Source organism: Chenopodium quinoa, unplaced genomic scaffold (assembly GCF_001683475.1).
Source record: "Chenopodium quinoa cultivar QQ74 unplaced genomic scaffold, ASM168347v1, whole genome shotgun sequence".
NCBI lineage: Eukaryota > Viridiplantae > Streptophyta > Magnoliopsida > Caryophyllales > Amaranthaceae > Chenopodium > Chenopodium quinoa.
Window position 1 is genome coordinate 1,009,481 of NW_018742205.1, and position 13,573 is coordinate 1,023,053.

The window sequence follows — 13,573 nt, forward strand, 5'->3', positions numbered from 1 at the left end:
TTGATTTTGCAATTAGTTGAATAGGAGGTTGATAAAATAGATAAGGGATGTGCATGCAAATGTTTTATAAATTGATTGATTGGTTTACTTACAATTCGATACATCCAATAACAAGAGGGCCACAATTACAATTGGATGAAAAAATGTGTTTGGGTCCAATTTAGTCCAATTGGGCTTAGGCATTAAATGATCCAATTAAAAGCCCAAGGTCAAGGTTCATCTCTCCAATTGTGCTAAAGTCAAAGATCAGCCCTCAAGGCATGCCAATTGGGCTAAGGCCCAACTTCTCCATGTATGCAGAGGTATAAAAGCCATCAATATTACATTTGTACATTCATTCAAGCAAAGCCTCAAGCAATTAATTCTCTTGCATAGTGTTCTCTTTCTACACACTGTACTGACTTTAGCATCGGAGTGGCCTTCCTCGGCAACACCCCCGAGGCTAGTTTACGTGTGTTTACTGTGCAGGAAACCTTCGGCTCAACATTTCTTGGATCGAATCTAGTCTTCACCACATCATCGGACCTTCGGCAAGGTCCCATTGTTTTCACCCGAAACAATTTGGCGCCGTCTGTGGGGAAGACTTTCAAAAATCTTTAAGCCAAATTTCTAACCAAGATCATCTTGCAATTATCTTAGTAGCAATGGCTAAGAACCGCAAGAGCAAAGGCCTCCGTCAAGGAGCGGGCGAAAAGCCTAAAACCCCTACACCATCACCCTCGCCGGACCGGAACTCTCCCAAGGGTGCCAGCTCGGGGGGGGGGATCATACAGGGAGGATTCCCTTTCTCCCGTAATTCATAACTCTCATCATAGGCCGAGTCACTCTCGGTCTAGCAGGGGTGAGTCCGATCATAGGATACATTCAGTGCCCCAAAGCCAACCATCGACTGGGCGCCCTCATTCCCATACTCAGCCGAGGACCCCATTGACGGGGCCAAGCTCGGAGGAGGTGGCAAGAGCGCTGGCAGTGCTCATGGAGGCGATGAGGGCACAAAATATGCCACCACCTCGTGATCGAACTCCTCCGCATACCCGGCATCAACGGAGGAAGCTAGACCATGATGGTGGGAAGCTTCCTTCCTTCCGGGAACTGGAAGAGTGGGAAGAGGATACCTGGAAAAATGAAAAAGAGAGGAAAAAGGACCCTAAATTTTTAAAAGGATCCTCATCCTCCCGACCAGAAACGCATAAGAGCAGCAGCTCAGCTTCTCGGCCAGAATCTACTCATCGAGAACGACCTGAGACTGTTCGCCGAAACGTCCTCGACCGACTCGGCGGCAAGGAACCGAGCGTGCACAATCGCCTCTCGTTCCCTGCGGCCGAGGCCCAGACTTCCCAGCCAGGGACGAAAACCACTCCTACCTCTCTAAGAGGGCGGAGCGCGGTCCCTTCGGCCAGGAACAAGGGCAAGGCCGTTATGCTACCCGCCAGTTCGCCATTCGAGCAATGGATACTGGAAGAGCACGTGCCCACGGTTAAAATACCGTCGCACATCACATATGACGGGACATCGGATCCGAAGGATCACGTGGCCTCGTATGAGACTCATATGCATCTTTGCCCCAGATCCGAAGCGACTTGGTGCAAATATTTCCCAACCACTCTCAAGGGGGTCGCGCAAGCGTGGATCTCCAAGGGAGTAAAGCAAGGCTCCATAACAGGGTGGGATGATCTGTCCTCCAAATTTAGGAGCAAGTTTTCCACGGCAAACCGCCGAGAGAAGACTTCTGTAGAACTCATGAGTCTGCAACAGGGGGAAACCGAAAGCCTCCGAGACTATCTGACCCGTTTCAGTAACGAGTCATCCAGCGTCTCTCAGCTGGACCAGGGGCTAGCCGTTTTTGCAATGCAGAATGGCCTTCAGCCCGGGAAGTTCCTAGACTTCATGGTCATGCATACCCCGCGGACCTTGGAGGAAGCTCTGAATGCCTCGGATAAGTTCATCCGAGCCGAAGAATGGAACAAAGCGAAAACCCAACCTCAATTCGGGGGAGGGAAACAAAGACAAATACCCTTGTCTGAAGGCCAAGGCCATAAGGCAAAGGGAAAGTCGAAGGCCTCGGAGCAATCTTCGGCCAGCGACCCAAAGAAGGAAAAATCTGCCTCATACATAGGCAGATACGAGTCCTACACTCCGCTCTCTCTTCCACGCGCCAAAATTTACAGTGTGACGAAGGAGGAGCAGAGTTACCGAAAGCCGAGACCACTCCCAGAGTGGTATCAGCGAAAAAATAAAAATCAGTGGTGCGAGTTCCACGAGTCTCCAGGACACAACACTGAGGAGTGTATCCAACTGAAAGACCAGATAGAGGACATGGTCCGGAAGGGATACTTGAAAAAATACATCGCGGATCACCGCGAGAAAAAAGAGCCCGAGAAGTCAGCAAAGGACTCTCGGCAAGACCTCGACTTCCCCCGGAAGAACAGTAAAAAGCCGGAGGGGAAATTCTCTCCGATCAATGTTATCTCGGGAGGAATATGCTCTCGGAGGGAGCACAAGCGACACCTTAGGGCTTTGACTCATCAGGTGAACAACGCTGACATTCAGTCTCCCCAATCGCCGGTGCCGAACATGACGTTCACAGCCGCCGACTGCCGGGGGATAACGTTCCCTCACGAGGATCCGTTGGTGATCATCGCCACGGTGGCCAACCACGGCGTCAGTAAGGTCCTTGTTGACGGTGGCAGCGGAGCAAACATTCTGTTCTGAAAGGCCTACAATCAAATGAAGCTGAATCCGAAGAAGTGTGTCTTCGGCGTGAAGTCAGGGAAATTCCTTGGGTTCATAGTCAGCAAAAGGGGGATTGATGCCAATCCCTCCAAATTCAAAGCAGCGCTCGACCTTCCTGAGCCGAAAACAAAGCGGGATGTTCAGCGGCTCACCGGAAGAATGGCAGCCCTCTCGAGGTTCATTTCCAGAGCTTCGGATAAGGGGTTACCTTTCTTCAAAGCCCTGAAACTCCCGAAAACAAAAGAGCTCGTTTGGGAGGAAGAGCAAAAAGACGCCTTTAAACAGCTTCGGGAGCATCTGGCTTAACTCCCAACGCTGGCTAGCCCAGCAGAAGGAGAAACTTTGTACCTATATGTGGCCGTTAGCCCAGCCACCATCAGTGCAGTACTGCTGAAGGAAGAAAGTAAAAGTCAGCAACCGATCTACTTTGTTAGTCATACACTGACGGATGCCGAGACTCGCTACCCTCTACTCGAGAAAGTCGCTTTCGCGGTAGTAGTAGCTGCTCGGAAGCTGAGGCCCTATTTTGATTGCCATCAGATAGTGGTCTTAACTGATCAGCCGTTGGAAAAAGTTCTCGGCAAGGTTGAAAAATCTGGTAGGCTAGCCAAATGGGCTTTTGAGCTCACCGAATTCAGCATCAGCTACCGTCCGAGGGCTGCCATTAAGGCTCAAGCTCTAGCGGATTTCTTGGCCGAATGCTCATACCAAGAAACGCTAGACAATGAAAAGAAAGTCTGGACCGTGTTTACGGATGGATCTTCCACCGAAAATGGTTCGGGGGCAGGAGTAGTGATAACTTCTCCCGAAGGCAAATCCTTTGAGTATGCACTAAAATTTTCTTTTAAGGCCTCGAACAATGAAGCCGAATATGAGGCAGCAATCGCCGGCCTAGAATTGTGCATCTCCCTGGAAGCCGATCATGTCTGCCTGAAAACAGACTCTCAGCTAGTTGCATATCAGATTAGCGGCAGCTACGAGGCCAAAGAGCCCTCCATGATAGCTTATCTTGCCAAGACCAAGTCAGTCATTGCAGAGCTGAAAACTTTTGAGGTTCAGCTGATCCCAAGGGGTCAGAATACTCAAGCCGATGCACTCTCCAAACTTGCCAGTTCATTTCTTACCGAGCTGAACAGATCTGTATATGTAGAAGTGCGTCGAGAGAGAAGTGTCGACGAAGCACCTGAAGTGTGTTGCGCTGACTCAGAGCCTAGTTGGATGGACCCCATCCTAGCTTTCAAGCTTCGGGGAGAAACTCCCGAAGATAAAGCTTTGGCCTCCAAGATGAAGAGAACCAGCTCTAGGTTCATTGTCTTCAGGGGGGAACTTCTGAAAAAGTCCTTCTCAGCCCCATTGCTGAAATGCGTGGAACCAACAGATGCAGATTATATCCTACGGGAGATTCACCTCGGCATCTGTGGGAACCACATTGGGGGAAGGACCCTAGCCCACAAGGCATTGAGGGCTGGATATTATTGGCCCACCATGATCGCAGATGCTAAGGAGCTGGTCCGGAAATGCGAAAAATGTCAAAAATACGCTCCAGTTATCCACCAGCCAGCAAGGGATCTTCAGCCGATCCTTAATCCACTCCCGTTTGCCCAATGGGGACTGGATATACTAGGACCATTTCCAGAGGCTGTGTACCAGAAAAAATGGCTGATAGTTGGTGTTGACTACTTCAGTAAATGGATCGAGGCCGAAGCAGCTTCAAACATTACAGAGCAAACTGTCAGAAAATTTATCTGGCAGAATATCATTACTCGTTTTGGCATCCCGAGAGTATTTGTCTTCGATCATGGGAGGCAATTTGATAACTTACCATTGAAGCGGTATACAGATCAGTTTGGCATCAAACTGACATATTCAGCGGTATGCCACCCGCAAAGTAACGGACAAGCCGAAGCTGCAAATAAACAGATCCTAAATGCCCTCAAGAAGAGGGTGAAAGATCAAAAGTCCAAGTGGTTGGAGGAGCTCCCTGGAACCCTTTGGTCCCTTCGGACAACTGAAAAAGAGGCAACGGGCTATTCACCTTTTGAACTGGTGTATGGTGCCGAAGCCGTTCTTCCCATGGAAATTGGCTCTGAGAGCCTACGAGCGCACCACTTCTCGGCTGAGAATGAGCGACTGATGAGGGAATCTCTCGATTTCCTCGACGAAGTAAGAGACTCAGCCCGAGACAGAATGGCCGCTTATAAGCAGAGAATCAGCAAATTTTATAACCGAAGGGTCCATGCAAGGCCTCTTAAAATTGGAGACCTTGTCCTTCGGAATGCTGCTGCAGTTCAGAAAGGCCGAATCCATGGGAAACTCTCAGCTGCATGGGAAGGGCCTTATGAAATCTGTGATGAGCTTCAGCCAGGGACATACCGACTTCGGCAGTTGGATGGAACTGAGTTGAAAAATCACTGGAACGCTGATGTACTGAAAAAATATCATGTGTAAACCCTTCGGGGCAGAACAATCTTTGTAAGTACATTTTGAATTAATGAAAGGCCTTGGAGCCACCATTTATATAAATATTTGCAACTTTTTATCCTTTCAAAGTTTTCTTGGTTCTATCTACTCTTTAAGGGTTTTTTATTCAGCCTCGTCTGAAACCTTCGCCTTCGGGTAACTGGGTTTCAGATTGCTGACAAAACTCGTCTTTTTAAAGAACACTGGTCTTTCAGCTGAAGTCAAACTTCAGTAAGACTTGTTCTCCAAAGACATGAGTCCATGGACAATTCTGGGATATTGCCTTAACTGAGCCTTGTATCCCAGAGAGCCATTATCCGAAACATTGCCTTCAGTTGGCCCTGTGTTTCGGATATCCATTTTTCAATGATAGACAGAAAATCAAGGATAACAACAACAGTTGGAAGTTGTTTATTCAGCCTCGTCTGAAACCTTCGCCTTCGGGTAACTGGGTTTCAGATTGCTGACAAAACTCGTCTTTTTAAAGAACTCTAGTCTTTCAGCTGAAGTCAAGCTTCAGTAAGATTTGTTCTCCAAAGGCATGAGTCCATGGACAATTCTGGGATATTGCCTTAACTGAGCCTTGTATCCCAGAAAGCTATTATCCGAAGAATTGCCTTCAGTTGGCCCTGTGTTTCGGATACCCATTTTTAAGAAATAAAGAAATTGTTTATTCAGCTGAAGTCATACTTCAATTGCTGGGGGGGCAAGAAGCACTACCAGTGCAAGTTTATGTTCAGCAGAATTGAAGAAACAGTAAAGCACTCAAAAACAAAGCAGCTGAAGAAAAGAACATCAAATTAATAATTTATGCTCAGAAATTGAAGTACAAGTTCAAATAAACTATATCGGCAGCCGCCCACAAGCGGAAAATAACAGCTGCCGAAATACGTACAGAAGCAAAAAATTAAACTGTTTTGTACGACAAGGCAAGCTGACGCAAAAAACAAACAAGGCAAAAAATTCAGAAAGCGGCAAGTCTAAAGTTGAGCGCATGATGAACCGCAAGATTCTGAAGACGACTGCCCGAGTTCCTATGCTTCAGCCCGAGGATCAGACTGGTCAGCATTGTTGGGCCTCATGGTGGACTCAGCCCCAACAACAGAAGAAGCAGGCTTTGCACTCTGCCGAGCCTCCCTTTCCCTCTGTTCAGCCTCCAACTCCATTCTCTCAGCTTCTTCTTCGGCTTCCTCAGCTTTAAGGATTTCAGCTTCGACTGGAGTTGCATACTTCATATGAGGGTCTTCGGGATTCTGGACCCATTCAGCACATTTGGACCAGTCCAGCTTCGGCTCAGCATGAAGGCAGACTCTTCGGCACACTCTGAACCCGTTTCTGAAACCCATTTCATATTCTTCCTGGGTATAGACACGGACTTTGAGTAAAGCCTCAGCATCAGCCAACTTCTTCTTTGTCTCCTCCAAGTCTTCCTTGGATTTCTTCAGCTCATCGGCGAGCTTGGAGGAGGAACCTTTCAGCTCATTCAGCTCCTGCTGAACTTGGGAAGCCTCTGTCTGAGCCTGGGCCACTTCTTCCTTTTTGGCCATCAGCTGATCCTCAGCTTCTTGGAGCTTAGCTCTCTGAACTTCAGCAACAGCAGCAGCTTCTGAGAGTTGGACATCCCTGGCTTGGAGCATCTCTTCAGCAGCCATTCTGCTGGCTTCAAGAGCTTCTAGCCGTTGCTGCACTTCAGCTTGTGCAGCAGCTCCTTCCTGGATTCGGCTCTCAATGGTAGCCTTGAATTTGGAGATGTCCACTCCCATGTGCTCTTGGAGGAATTTTTCCCCTTCCATCAGTGGGGGAAAAACTTCCTTCTCCATAGCGTCGCAGAAGGTTTTGAAGGCTTCAGCAGCTTTTTTCTCGTATTCCTCACCCTTCTGCTGCTTCTCTTCAGCTGCTGCTTGCTTCAGCTTAGCAAGATTTAACTCCTCTTCGGCTACCTTTTTGTCGTGCTCGGCAGCGTCTACCCTATCTTGTAGGGTATCTATCAGCTCTACAGTAAGAGTCTGATTGTGCACGAACTGAAAACAGGAGCACAAGTGAAAATAAAAAATAGAGCTGAATTTTAGAGGAGATAAAGGCAAGGAAAAATCACCTGCATCATCAGCAGTTGGTTAGACCTGGCTGGGTCAGGAACTGATCTGCTGGATTCGCCCATCCCAGCAGTGGCCTTCAGCGACCAGATTCTTGCCCTATCTACTTCGGACGTGCCAGCAAAATCGCCGAAGTAGGCTGCAGCACCTTCTCGGTTCTGACCCCATATGAGGTCCCAGATGTGATCTGGGATTGGAATTCGGGGGGCCGAGAAACCCATTTCTCCAGATTGCAGAGTCTGGAAGGAAGGAAAGGACGACGACGAAGCTTCTTTAACTTTGGATGGCTCAGCATCCTCCTTCTCAGAAGAGTCAATTATTATGACCTCTTCTTCCTCAGGGGTGAGGACGAAAGCCTCAACCTCTCTTGCAATGTCTGCCGTGAAACCCTCAGCACTGGGCATCACGGCATCCTCATTCTTGTGCTCAGCAGCACTCTCCTGAACTTCTTCTTGGACCCCTCCCTTAGATTCGGGAGTTTTCTGATCCACCTCCATCTCAGGAGGTGGCGGAGGGGTCTTTGGAGGTGATTGAGGTGGTGGCCGGGGAACCCTCGGCGATCCATTGCCTTCCTCGGGTTCCCTTATTTCAACGCCGATGGTCATCGGCCTCCGCTGAAAGTCATGCGGGCCGATGATGGCCATCCTTCAGCGCCTTTTCTGAAGCGGCTGCTCGTCCATGTCTGAGTCTGAAGACTCTTCTTGTATCTGGTCTTCGGGACGAACAGGGGCTTTCCCTTCTCTGTGTCTGTTACTCTCTTCAGACTGTAAAAGACAGGGGGGAGGAAGAATGTGAGTACAAAAAAAAAAAAAAAAAAAAAACAAAAACAGACAAAGTTAAGTCTGAAAGCTCACCGAGGTCTTCAGCAAAGCCTCGTCTTCTTCAGCTGCCCTAGCTGCAGCTTCTTCTTCAGCAGCCCTGGAGGACCCTTCTCCTCCTTCACAAGCTTCAATAACCCGTGCAACCTCTTCGGCCGTACGGGCAGCTTCAGCTTCTTCGTCCAGCAGCTGAAACCAGGGATCTCTCTTCTTCCACCAAGGCTTCTGCCTCTGATACAGAGCAACAGCCTCAATTTGGAAGTGGGAAGAGTCTAGATGAACTTCCCTATGCCTCGGTTCAGTGATAGAGGGGGCCCGATCAGTTACAACTCGTTCTCGGTTGACGCCAAGACGAGCGTAGTTAATGCCGACGTTGGTCTCGTCCCGCTCTGAAAAAGAAAAGGGGAAAGGTCAGTTCAGTTAGGTTGGCATAGCATAAAAAAGCAAAGTGAGAGGAGAAAAAGAGATAATTTAAAAGCCTCGACCCCAGCCAAAGAAGCTTACCATCCTTAAACTTTCGGCTGAGGCCGACAGCTGCTAGCATGTTCTCTTGGAAAACATAATGCGTATCGGGGAGCCAAGTCTCCGAGATATGCTGCATTCGGCCGCTGCCCCCCCGGTTCGGCAGCTTGCCGAAGATATTTTGTTGATTAAGGTTTGGATCTGAGCCGTTATCTGCGGGGGGACCTAAGCTTCCCATGTCGGGATCAGGCTCAGCAAGGTACCGGGGAGCGCTGAAGACGCAAGGGTGGCCCGGGTCCGTGGGTGCCCTAACCCAAATCCATTGACCTCTCCAGTCCTTGTCTGAAGAGTCGTTCGGCCACATGGTTAGGTACTGGGGCCGGGACTCAATCCGGTACCACCCAGAACCATGACTTCCGTGCCCACTTTGAATATTTGGCACTAGCCGATGAAGCTTTTTGAAGCAGTGCAGGTTCGGCACATACTTGAAGAACTTGCAGACCCATAAGTATGTCATCACCCTTCGGATGCTAGTAGGAGTTAGCTGACATAGGGAAATATTGTAATGGATCAGCAAGTCTCGGACGAATACGTCCAAAGGGAACCTCAGCCCATACTGAAGTTGTCTTGTGTACACCCCCACATACCCCGGGGGTGGACGATGGATTCTATCGGATGCCACGGGCATTCGGCACCAATACCCATCAGCTTCAAGGATGCCGTAATGCAACTCAATTTGTTCGGCAAACCGATACTGTTCGGCATTCTCCACCCACCATGAGTAGGGGCGGTTCTTTATCATGGCCGAAGCTACTTCGGCATCCTCCCACTCTGAAAACCCGGGGAGGATATCCCAAAGGACAGCGGGAACTTCATCGTCCCGCCCAGAAGCGCTCGGCCCCTCCGCTCTCTGAGGAGGAGCCGAGGAAATTGGAGTCGCCCTAATCCCTTCAGCAGGGTCAGACTCTGCTCTTCGTCCATTCCAGGTCCCAATCCTGTTCCTGGGATCGGGAATTGGCCTTGCTCTTCTTGGAGCACGGGCTCTACCCCTAACTCCTCTTGCCATTGATAATTTCGAAGAAAAAAGTCGAAAAAAAAGGGAAGGAGTTTGAATTCGAAGAAAAATAAACTAAAATCAAAGGAATTTACCTTAATCTGAAGCGAAAGTTGCCGATTTACGAATTGGTAGTGGCAAGTCTCAGTTTCTAAGCTTAATGCTCGGGGAATTTGCGAAGTTTTGATGCGGGTTCTTGGGTTCTCTCGAGAATTCTGGGTTTGTGTTGGTGAATAAGTGAGGAGAGATGACGCGCCTCTGATTATATCTCCAGAAATGGGAATACGGGGAGTCCGAGTTTCAATTTCTCTTAAATACCCCACTAAGTAACCGTTAAACACACGACCTTGCGATTAAACTGCCCATTATCCGTCCAACTTCTACAATCATCCGCCTTAACCGTTGTTATCTCATTAATTACGGTTTAAATTCAAATTTTTGGATTAATTAAATCATTCACTTCCCTCCTTTTCTGATTAAATCAAACCCGACCCGTCATCCTTCCAAATCGGGTCTGGGGGGCAAGTTGTTTGGGTCCAATTTAGTCCAATTGGGCTTAGGCATTAAATGATCCAATTAAAAGCCCAAGGTCAAGGTTCATCTCTCCAATTGTGCTAAAGTCAAAGATCAGCCCTCAAGGCATGCCAATTGGGCTAAGGCCTAACTTCTCCATGTATGCAGAGGTATAAAAGCCATCAATATTACATTTGTACATTCATTCAAGCAAAGCCTCAAGCAATTAATTCTCTTGCATAGTGTTCTCTTTCTACACACTGTACTGACTTTAGCATCGGAGGGGCCTTCCTCGGCAACACCCCCGAGGCTAGTTTACGTGTGTTTACTGTGCAGGAAACCTTCGGCTCAACATTTCTTGGATCGAATCTAGTCTTCACCACATCATCGGACCTTCGGCAAGGTCCCATTGTTTTCACCCGAAACAAAATGTATTTTATTTTTTTTTAAAAAGGGAAAAATAGAGAGTAGTCAATCTAGTCATTGTTAAAATAATAAATGTAACACTCATCTCCAACACAATAATTAAATATGGAAGAAAACGTGAATATGCGGTTATTCATTGTAGAAGAAAAAATAACGAAGAATGGTTGTCATTTGTCGAGCAACACAAGCCCAACGTTATAGTCAACCACTCAATTTTAGAACTACGTACTACAACTAAAAAAAAGTACCTTTTCCTTTACCTTTGAGGATGAGATATTTTGGTAGGATATTTTTAAAAAAGTCTTTTTACATGAGCTTTTTATTTTTCTTTAAATTTATACAAGCATGTATATTTAGGGGGAAAAAAAATTAAGACCATAATCAACAAATATTACATATAAGACTTTTAGTGGTTTGACAAATTTAAATCACTAGTATATTTAATAAAAAAATTAAAGTATTTACCTATGTAATGATAGGAATAGCGTTTAGCCATCTGAGCATTTTTTTTATTAACAACAAATTATACATTTAAAGATTTTTTTTTTTTTTTTTTTTTTTTTTTTTTTTTAAATTGACATAGTTTGAATTTTTATGTTTTTTTTTTATTTTTTTTTTTTGAAAAAATAGGTTTGGAAATGTTGGTGGGTGAGAATCTAGTGATTTCATATTCTTAACTTTACGTAATTATTTTCATTTTAAAAGGGGGAAAATTAAGAGTGGAGTAGTGATGTCAAGTGGCCCAAGGCCAACAGAATCTTCAACTATATGCAAAAACTAGGTCAAAAACCCGTGCAATGTACGGTTGTTAAATATTTTTGACAATAATATTACAAAATATAAGGTATATAAAAGATATTTAAAAATATTTCATTTGGGGTATATATAGAATATGATTGTCAAATTGGAAATAAAATACATAAGGTATATATAAATAGTTTACTTAAAGATTTTGCAAAAAAAAAAAGGAGAGAAGCATAAGGGCGGGAAAATTTTTCACAAGATTAATAACAAGTGTCATGGAAGGATTTGCTTTTAGTATAGGTTAATAGATACAACTAATTATAAACGAATTTCATTTAGCATTGGGCCTACATTTGTATTGATATAGGCTTGGGCCTGCACTTAAACACTACTAATTGAAATCAACTCAACCAACAATAGTTCAGACAGGCCTGAGATCCCCTTTTTAAGTTTCTAAGAACTGGACACGTTAGAGGAGATTGAATCCTTTGGTTATACTTTCAAGCTAACAAAAAAATTATTGTTAGTGGAAACTTAAAAGATTAAAAACACAAAAAACGCAAATATTTGCATATGAGAAACAATATAATTTGATTGATCTCAAGCTTTTGCTATATATCCTTGTTGGGAATTCAGTTCAACTCCTAATTGATCTAGTTGAGCTTGAAGCCTTGAACTAGTTTGATTTCAACATATTTTGCAATTTTAAGAAATTAATACATACATACATACATACATTGTTTTGAAAATTTAAAAGAATTTTCAATACATTCTTTTTTAATTCTTTCTAAGTACTCCATCAAACTTTGCACACATGTCGATGCACTAGGTTGATTTTATTTTTATATAAGTAAATATTTATGCAAACTATAAAAATTTATACAATGAAACTTTATACAACAACGTATTTTATGATAAAATATATTGTTATTATATGTTAATAAAAAAAAACTATAGTCAAAATTAATACATGAATAGTAAAAACAAATTCAACATGTCAGTTATTCTGGGACGACGTATGGAGTATATTTTATCACGTACTTTGTCTCGTAATCCTACATATCACATGGGGTATTATACGAGTTAATTAAAGACACAAGGAAGAGAAGTCTACAAACAAAGTCCACGTTGAAGTTCAATCCTAAAAATCAATTGATATTTGACCTTATGCGTGCTAATTGAAACGTGAAGGCCTTTACGTTATCTTTTAATTTTAATGTGAAACACATCATAATTTACATATAGTTTGTTTGTGACCCAGAACATATATTTCTAAGAGAAGTATGAGTGAATACTTCACAAGTTTTAGTAGCAAAAGAATAACAAAAAAGACAGATAGAATTGGCTGGAACATCACCAAATATGAGTCCAAAGCGCTCAAAAGCACAACAACTATGTACACTAATGCACAACAACATTTATAGGTCCTAAAAGCAAATTTCAGTATAAAAATGAAATCAACCATTGAATTATTGTATTCCATTAGAGTTACGAATATCATTTTTGTAACTCTTGTATTCAGAACCTATTCAAATATATATTAATGTCGTTAACTTTGGACTTGTGTTGCTCGACAAATTTCAGTATAAAAATGAAATACATTAAATTATTATATTCCATTAGAGTATGAATTCGTCATTTTGTAAATCTTTGAAACAAATGAGTAATTAAGAACCTATTCATATTCAAATTCAAATATATATTCAAAACTCGCTCATCGCATCCACAGTGATAATTATTCTTTTTAAATTTGGTAAGTGACACAAAGCATCAGCCCCCGTCGTTGGTTGAAATATTCGCGTTGGCTGTTCGTTACATGTTTCATTCATGACTTTCGCATTTGACATTACTTAATATCAATCTTATGTTAGGTGAATCTATTTCGTTTTCGTGCAAGCTTATAAGTTGACCACGAAAACAAACCTAAAATATTCCAGTGTTTTGCAATCTGAACATGGACTATTATAAACCTTAATTATGATTAAATTTCACTTCCTTAATCCAATAATGCATAGACATACTTCGTATATTATCATTATTGATGTTGATGACACAACAGTACCCATCTTAGCTTGTTTCATCTTATTATTAATCGATAATCAGCGTTGATAAGGAGTTTAATTTAACGACTTTGAATTCTTCTTCTTCTTCTTCTTCTTCTTCTTCTTCTTCTTCTTCTTCTTCTTCTTCTTCTTTCTTCTTCTTCTTCTTCTTCTTCTTCTTCTTCTTCTTCTTCTTCTTCTTCTTCTTCTTCTTCTTCTTCTTCTTCT